We start from the raw sequence: 9,740 nt of genomic DNA on the forward strand, positions 1-9,740 counted from the left end.
TTGCCAAGACAAGGACAGCCAAATACGAACAAGACGGAGAATAACGTAACCCAACTCCAGCGCACAGACGCGGATTTTGTCTTTTTTATACATTTGGGTCAACCGAGTGAATGGATGTGTTCACTTTTTTGTTGCGAGCAACCGATGCGTCCAACGGGCATTTTTCGCATTGACTTAGAAAACTAAGTTTAAAATATGCGCACAAATTAAATATAATTAAACATCAAAACAACGGGTCAACCGCGGGCCAAGGTCCACTTAAACATAAACTTAAAATCTAAAAAAACATGCGCCTACCAGCCGACCAGCATGCTGCATTAGGCGTCGACATCATCCTCAAAGCCAGTGAGGTCGACGAAGTTCGGGGGCGGCGCCGCCCACGGGAAGGCCTGCTGCCCACCGCCCATGCCGCCGCCATTGCCGTCTGCTGCATGGCACGCGTGCTCTTCTGCCTCCTACTGTAGGGACTCCTTTTCTTCCTCCCGTACCCAGCGGGCATGACACTCCTCCTCTTGGCGCTTGGCCTGCATTTGGCATTCCCGTCGGCCGCTCCCCCGCCAGCGCGCGCTGCCTCGAGTGCTCAAGGTACACCGCCTCCTGCTACGTGTTGCGCCAAGAGCGATGGTTGACGCGCTCACCCACTCGCGGAGGATGCCATGCGTACCACTCCTTAACGGCGGGTGGTTCCAACACAGCCTTCGTTGGCTCCGCCATGGGCGTGGCCGGCGTAGGTTCAGGTGGCAGCGGCGGTAGCAGAGGGTAGACGCACTCCGCTGCCATCGACAGCTGCAGCGCCTCCATGCCCGGCTAGCGCGCTTTCTCCTCCCACTGGGACTCCTCTAGGGCACGCTGGAGCACCTCCTCGAGTGCGGCCTGGTATGCTGCCTCCGCCTCCTCATCCTCCTGCGGGATCATCGGTGGCGGCGGTGCGCAGCCAGCGTCAAGCCGGGCGGCGCCGCGGCGGCACAGATCATGCTCGATGCCGAATCACACTTCCCAGTTGAGGAAGTCTGGCGTGTACGTCGGGGGCGGCGCTGCTTGGGTGTCGCGAAGGCATGACGCATGTGCACCTCCTCCGGGTGCACACACGGCAACCGCAGTATTGCTAGCATCGGGATCCGATGGGGCCGACATGCCAGCCATGGGGGAGGTTGATGTTGGGCCACGACAGCGGCACGCGATACTGCCAGTGGTACTGCGCACGTTGCACCGGGATGCAGAGCCGGTCCCATGGCTGGCGAGCCCTCCCCGCCCGCGGCACCAATGCTAAGCTGTCCGGCGTCGGCGGTGGCAGCGAGATGAGTCAGTGCCGGTGTCGAACTTGCACTTGCCCTTGCCCTTGTTGTTGAAGAACCCCATGGCGTAAGCGTGGGCAAGTTAGGGTTTTCTGTCATTGACGAGGTAACGAGGGTGGCCAGATGAGGACGGGAGTGGGAGGAGAAGTGGATGAGGCCATGCCACCCGCACCCTTGCATTTAAAAAAGACGTGGACTTTGGAGGCTTCCAAACGCTGCCATGCGGACCAAGGTAGGTGGACATATTGACTACGACTGTTTGGGGGTAGGTGGACGCATTGACTACACCCCCGGCTACGGACCATTAGAGGGAGCTCCTTGACTAGGGTGTTGTCCCGAGGGGTATAGTGTTCGTGGCATAAAAGGTGCTTGGTCCATTAGCAAGAGTGCACACGCACATGCGATTGTGCAAGTTTTTAGAAATGGTAAATAAATGCTCTCATGTTATTAGAATGAAAAGTATGGAGCGAGAGGGGGTGGGAGTGTGGTCGGGAGTATATGGATTGGCTATAACAACGGCGGACCATTAGAGGGAGCTGCTCGACCAGGGTGTTGTCCCGAGGGGTACAACGTTCTTGGTATAAAAGGTGCCCAGTGCATTAGTAAGAGTGCGCACATGGAACTATGCAATGTTTTAGTAATAGTAAATAAAAGTTCTTGTGTTATTATAATGAAAAGTATAGAGCGAGAGGGGGAGTGAGAGAGAGGGTATATGACGTGGAGAGAAAGCATGGTCGAGAGTATGTGGATTGACTATAGCGGTGGCGGACGATCAGAGGGAGCTGCTCGACCAGGGTGTTGTCCCGAGGGGTATAGCGTTCATGGTATATAAAAGGTGCCCGGTCCAACAATGTAAAACAGAGGTTCTTATGCAATGACCAACTTATAAAGAAGGCTCTTGTGCATAAAAAAGGGTGCCCCTGGGTGGATATGCATGGTCCCGACAATGTAAAACGGAGGTTATTATGCAACGACAAACTTATCGAGAAGGCTCTCATGCAAGGTTGTCAGAATCGTGATTTTGAATCGGATCGGAACTCTGATGGTAGGATCGCAAATCATAGAATCTTCACTATCAGGATAGTAGAAACGTAGATTCCATGAACTAAAATCGTAGAATCAGAGGAGTTAGTTTGGATCGTAAAGTCGTAGAATCGTATAACAGAATCGCGATTCTGACAACCTTGCTCTCATGCACGCAAAAAGGATGCCCTTGGGTGGATATGCACGGTTCCGAGAATGTAAAACGGAGGTTCTTGTGCAACGACCAACTTATAGAGAAGGCTCTCGTGCACAAAAAAGGGTGCCCTCACGTGAGTAGGTGAGCGCGTCGACCGTCGCTCTTGACGCAACGCGAAGCAGGAGGCGGGTGTACCTCGAGCGCTGGAGGCAGCGTGCGCTGGCGGAGGAGCGGGCTGACGGGAATGCCAAATGCAGGCCAAGCGCCAAGAGGAGGAGCGCCATGCCCACTGGGTACGGGAGGAGGAAAAGGAGTGTCGGCAGCAGAAGGCAGAGGAGCACGCGCGTGGCGCGGAAGATGACGAAGGGGTGTAGTGTTCGTGGTATAAAAGGTGCTCGGTCCATTAGTAAGAGTGCACACATGCGATTGTGTAAGTTGTTTGAAATGATAAATAAGTGTTCTCATGTTATTATAATGAAAAGTGTAGAGCGAGAGGGGGTGAGAGAGATGGGATATTGAAGTGGAAAGAGAGCGTGGTCGGGAGTATATGGATTGACTATAACGGCGGCGGACCATTAAAGGGAGCTACTTGACCAGGGTTTTGTCCCGAGGGGTATAGCATTCGTGGTACAAAAGGTGCCTAGTCCGACAATGTAAAATAGAGGTTCTTGTGCAATGACCAACTTATGAAGAAGGCTCTCGTGCACACAAGAAAGGGTGCTCTTGGATGGATATGCATGGTCCCGACAATGTAAAACGGAGGTTCTTGTGCAACGGCCAACTTATAGAGAAAGCTCTCGTGCACACAAAAATGGTGCCCTCAAGTGGGTATGCATGGTTCCAACAATGTAAAACGGAGGTACTTGTGTAAATGTTGCGGTGATGCTATATCTAGCTATCTATTGCTCTATCCCTAGTCCTTTAACATCTGATTTAATGTGCACGCATCATAAGAAACTACATGGGGGTCGAATGGTCTCGGTGGGTGCAACGTCCGCATTACAGTGATGACTGTGGGTGCAACGTCCACTACAAAGAAAGGGTGTGGTGGCTATGTGTAATCTAACAATGTGATGACACATTGTGAATTCGTTATGGAATCAATTGGAAAACTGACATGGCTTTAAAATGTAAAACCGTGATTCTTGTGTAACGACCAACTTATAGAGAAGGCTCTCATGCACAAAACAAAGGTGTACTTGTGTAACGACCAACTTATAAAGAAGACTCTCGTGCACACAAAAAGGGTGCCCTCACGTGGGTGTGTATGGTTCCAACAATGTAAAATGGAGGTTCTTGTGTAAGCCTTGAAGTGATCCTATATCTAGCTATCCATCGCTCCAACCCTAGTCCTTTAACATCTGATTTAACGCGCACACATCATGAAAAACTTACACGGGTCAAATGGTCTCGATGGGTGCAACATCCACCTTATAGATATGATGGTGGGTGCAACGGCCACTCCAAAGAAAGGGTGTGCTGGTTACGTGTAACCTAACAATGCGAGACACATTGTGAATGGGTTGTGGAATCAATTGGAAAACTGACATAGCTTTAGAATGTAAAACTGAGGTCCTTGTGCAATGACCAACTTATCGAGAAGGCTCTCATGCACACAAAAAAGGTGCCCCAAAATGTTCTCAAATGCACGGGGGGTAGATCGGTCACTGGTCGGTCGAATAAAACCGACTCAACCGGGCACCTCAAACCGCCTCACAAACGTTCGGGCTGACCGACACTACTCATACCCAGTCCAAATCTGGGATGGATATGGGGCGGCCTAGTCACTGCCGGTGGACACGTCCACGGTCATTTGAATGTCTGGATTTGGTGTCCTCAGCGTAGATGCTCTAATGCCCATCCGGAGCCCAAAAGATTAAAAATGTGTAAGTAAACAAAACAATATTGAGGAAGCATCAAAATTATAAAGAACAAAACTTAGAAGTGTGCATTTTCGAACAAAACAATGCTAGTGGACTGTTATCCAACCCTAGAGAGGATGTGCCAGGTTGCCGTCCTCCGTGAAGTAAACGATTTATTATTATGCATGTGCCCGTCAAAAAAAAATCAGAGAAAAATGTTTTTACTTTTTCGATGCGCCCAGATGCATCCTTCCATCACTTGCTTTTACGATGCACCCATATGCATCCTTCCGTCACGAGCCAATACCTAGGGTTTCACCAAAGATCGCAGGCGCGTGCTCCTAGGGAGGAGCCAGTATTTGAGCACACGGGAGTACATGTTTATATTTTGTCTAGCATATAAGCACAATGATAGATGCAAGTTTGGCGATCACTTATCTAGCTGTACCATACCTACAAATTTGTACTAGGAGCTAATAATCCGATCAGAGTTGAATCCAAATTTACAGCGTGAGGGTTACAAATTGAAGCGGGTGGTTTAGAAACAAAAAAGATCCGTGTATCTCGGAGGAGATGGAAGAAAGCAAGATTGGCGGTGGGGCACTCTTAGGGCATGAACAATGGGGGCATCACTATACCGCTGCCTCCATGATCCATGTCGGAAATAAAAAATTAGAGCACTAGTTTTACCCAATGATGTGGTCCCTCATGCACTCTCTCTCCTTTTATCTTTCTCTTTCTCTAAGCCAATGACTGCACTAGTTTTCCACGCTTTTGCTACTTTCCTATTCTTTTCTCCTTCTTTTTGGTGAAGCACCGGCCTCCTCTGCAAGAGACCGATTCGTTCTGCAAACATCCATCTTTTCTTCTCTCTCCTACTGCATCCTACGTGGGTAGCTTGGGCGCCTGTCCACGCTGGAGCATTGGCCATGCCCTTATGCTTAAAAACCCATTCGTTTCGCTCATTTCAGACTGTCCAAGAGACAAGCATGGTGATAGAGGCCTTGGCTTGTCGATTTGGCGTGCCATCGACGCAAGTGCTTGCCCTCCAATCACTGCGTGCTCCTTTTCACCATGGCGGTACGAAATAGTCTCAGCCAGCTCGGCTTCGCTATGGAAGAAACGAAAGCGGGCATTGAAATCATTTAACTGTTAGCGACTTCGAGAGATATCTATCGGTCCAAATGCCCCCACTGTCCTCTGCAGTTTTGCAGCTGCCAGCCATGTCAGCAGAACCTCCAGCTCGTCTTGATTCGTGAGCGGCAGGAGACCTCTCCGGCTCTCCCCCACGTCGCCCTAGACTTTTGCAGCTGCGGCGCCAAGCAGCCAACCTGACTTCGTGGACAGACGGCAACCCCGGACGGAGATACATGTCTTGCTCACGGGCGACGGTAAGCCACCGTCCATCTTTTTCCTAACGCAAGTCTCGGTTAATGGGCGACGACGCGCGTGAAAAGCCAAGCTTTGTAATGGATGCAGGTTTGCCGCCGTGCGCGTAGTGGCTTGATCCAAGCCGAGTACAGTACATGCCTGAGCTTTTGGTGGATCTGCATAACATGACCCATGTGCTGGAGGAGGAGAACGACCCGCTCCGCAGTTGACCTTTCCATGCACAAGTCGCTGTTTTCTTGGTGGTGCTCTTCGTTGTAGTTGCCTTTTCCTTACGCATGTCGGTCGGTTGATCTACCGATTCTAATTTTTCGCGTGTTTGCTGCAAGTTTTTAGTGGGTCATAGCCGCTCGTGAGTGGGAACGAACACAGACCGCTGCAAGATTTCACTATAGATAAACGTGCAAAGGAGCACGGACAGAATACGCCAGACAAAATCTGATCCCAGGATTCCAGGAATAAGGCCACGGGTCATTCCTTTTGGGAGGCGAGCGTTGACTGTTTCCATTCATCGCACGAGGCAATTTCAGTTAAGTTTAGACGCCTCTTAAGTTTATATCAGCACCGTGCGGTAAAAGTATATGGATTCGATGAAAGTTTGTGGGTTTGCTTGCAGCTCTAAACACGTAATATCACTTTACTTGCTTAGCACAGAACCAGACATTTGGAGAAAAAGTTATATACAAGTGTATTGCATTGGCAGATGCCCTCTCTGACAGCATGTACAGATGTACTGCATCACAAATGGTGACCGTCTGGTTTGCCTAGGAGCTACCCTTCTTTTCGCTAGTGGTGCGGGGACAAAGAGTTTTCCTCAGCCGTCTTGTTCAGATTAACGCAAGCACCTTTGTCATCTTTTATGAATCCAAGGATGGTTGCCTTTTTCCTTCGACCTGTTGCAAGGAGGTGTGTATATTCCTAAGTCAAATGGAAGTGTCTTTTCCCACAAGGATTACCAAGTGGGTAGTTCCACTGCCTGTTATGTGATAATTTGGGTCATCTTTGGGCTGGGGCTGCTTCTTTGTTCATCTTTGAGAGATATTGAGCTTCAGATGTATGAAGAATTATTCATGTAAAACAATATATTTTTTGCCATACTCTACATGTTACAAACTTGGTATTATGCAGTGTTACTCTTGCTTTCAGCGTTTGAGCAAATGTCGGGTCTCAAAATAAACTTCCATAAAAGTGAATTGTTCTGCTTTGGAGAAGCCTTTCAGGCGGCGACCGATTATGCTGACCTTTTTGGTTGCGCACATGAACAATTCCCGATTAAATATCTGGGAATACCGATTCATTATCGACGCCTCATCATTGCGGAGTGGAAGCATGTAGAGGAGCATCTAGAGAAACGATTGAGCAGTTGGAAAGGCAAACTGCTCTCGGTTGGGGGACGGTTGGTTTTGATTAACTCGGTCCTCACAAATATGGTTCTCTATATGCTTTCTTTCTTTCAACTCCCAAAAGGCGTCTTACAAAGACTGGACTATTTTAGATCTAGATTCTTTTGGCAAGGAGACGGTGAAAAGAAAAAATACAGGCTGACCAAATGAAGCGTGGTTTGTAGGCCGAAAGACCAAGGTGGCCTTGGAATTCATGACCTGCAGGTCAAGAATGAGACTCTACTCAGCAAATGGTTATTCAAACTTCTTGCTGAGGATGGTGTTTGGCAAACCATACTGCGCAACAAGTATCTAGGCCAAAAGGCGGTGTCCCAGGCATTTTGGAAACCCGACGACTCACACTTTTGGGCTGGCCTAATGGCGACAAAGAAATATCTCTTTCGCTTTGGGTCTTTCGCGATAAAGGACGGGTCGAAGATTCGTTTTTGGGAAGACATATGGCTAGGCAATGCCAGTCTCCGAGAACAATATCCAGCCTTATACAACATTGCTCGCGATGAGAATAATACTATTGCACAGGTGCTCAGTTCATCCCCACCGACTATTTCGTTCAGACGGGATTTGATTGCCCCCGACTTGTGTCATGTCATAATCTTTTATCCAGGTTGGATTCGATTAACCTGACAGAAGGTCGTGATGTGTTTTGCTGGAACCTTACTACATCTGGGTCTTTCACTGTACACTCTATGTACCGTGCGCTCACACATTCTGAGGTACCTGTTAGTAATAACAAGAAAATTTGGAAGTCCAAGATTCCACTAAAAGTGAAAATTTTCATGTGGTATCTTCATAGGGGAGTTGTGTTAACTAAAGACAACCTCGCACGACGCAACTGGCAAGGGAGTAAGAAGTGTTGTTTTTGTACTCATGACAGACAATCAAACACCTCTTTTTTCAATGCAAGTTTGCACGTTCTACGTGGTCAGTCATCCAAATAGCATCAAATTTGCATCCACCCACAAGTGTTGCCAATATTTTTGGTCATTGGTTGGACGGCATTCAAAATAGTTTCAAAACGCTAATAAGGGTGGGAGCGTATGCCTTAATTTGGTCGTTTTGGCTATGTAGAAATGATTTGATTTTCAAAGGAAAAAAAGCTTCTTCTTTGCAGGTTATTTTCCGGTGTACGCACTCGCTACGTACGTGGTCTATTCTACAACGACCGGAGTACCAATCGCTGTTCAAGACGGTGTGTACGCGATTGGAGCAGATGGCTATGGAGGTTTTTTCCCGACATGGGTGGCAGCATAACCTTCGGATCGACCAACCACCTCCTTCGACATAGGCATAGTGTCGGTCTATAGGACTCTACTGTTGCCGTTTTGTCGGTTTTTATTGATGATTCTTTTGGTTGGACTTTCGGATTTGGCTGTGTGCATCCTAGTTATGCAGAGGCTGGGTGTTACTCATAATGCTTTGTATCCACCTGATGCTACATTTTGAATCAATAAAATCGCCCTTTATCGAAAAAGAATTACCGGCGCTCAAAATGTCATTCAAATCAGTGAAAGACGGGTACAGACCTATGTTAGTAAAGACCAAACCCCAGATTTCCATTTTAGACCATAACCTGTTGCATGTCAGATGAGCATATTTGGTTTGACTTTCTTCATCTGTACGATGACATGCATCTCATGGGCTACTGTAGCTCAGACTGCGGGAGACCCTTTTGTCCAATTGTGGCGTTGTGTGCATGACTTTGGGCAGCAAGAAAATAAAGAATAGCTCTGAATACATGTAGTGTTGCTTTTTTATTTTCTTAGAGGAAATTTAAGCCATGTGGTCGTGCGACCAATTTGTGCTAAGATATTATCACACCTCTAGTCCCTCTCGCCCACCACCATTTGACGCTCCCCAATACTGTAATGGATTACATAGTTTTAGCTTACTTTCCATATAATTTTACTGTTGAATTACAATTTTTTAATGGCATGCATTTCATTTTTTTTAATGTAATGACAAACGTGACGATCTGATGTGTGAGTATTTTTAGAGTCCAAAAATGTCAGTTTCAGAAACTCTTGATGGTTGGCGATCATATCACAGCAGCATGGATTTTAGACGATAAGAGAGCAGTTTGTTAATCACATTTTCACCATAGAAAAAGCAACAAGCGGCTAACTTCCATAATTTCGGATCCGCCAGGTTAGAAAAATATTATTGACGTTTCACCACTCTATTTGTTATTTTCCACATTAGAGATGAATGCTAGAAGAAAATCTGCGCTGGTGCATGCATGCTCATCACACTCGTGAGTCGTGACTTGGTTAGTGGTTACACATCTTTCCACTGAAAGCAAGCCCTGTACACATCTTCTATCTAGGTACTTCCTTCGTCTGGAAATACTAGTCCTAAAAATGGATGTCAGTATCTGCCTAGCCCTGCTGTTCTAAAGTAGCATGCATCTTGATTACTGGAGAGAGACGAGAGACCCATGTGTGGTCTCCCTAGCACAGGACCATTAGGTTGACAATAATTAAAAAATTGTCTCTGAAGACCATATATTCGGCATGGGTCAAGCTTGGAGCTGAAAGTGCCATTTTAGAAACCTCGTAGCTGCAGAACGCTGAGTAAGCTGTTGTGTAGAAAGTTGAATCACAGTGTGAGATAT

This window comes from Triticum dicoccoides, chromosome 1B, assembly GCF_002162155.2.
Source record: "Triticum dicoccoides isolate Atlit2015 ecotype Zavitan chromosome 1B, WEW_v2.0, whole genome shotgun sequence".
NCBI lineage: Eukaryota > Viridiplantae > Streptophyta > Magnoliopsida > Poales > Poaceae > Triticum > Triticum dicoccoides.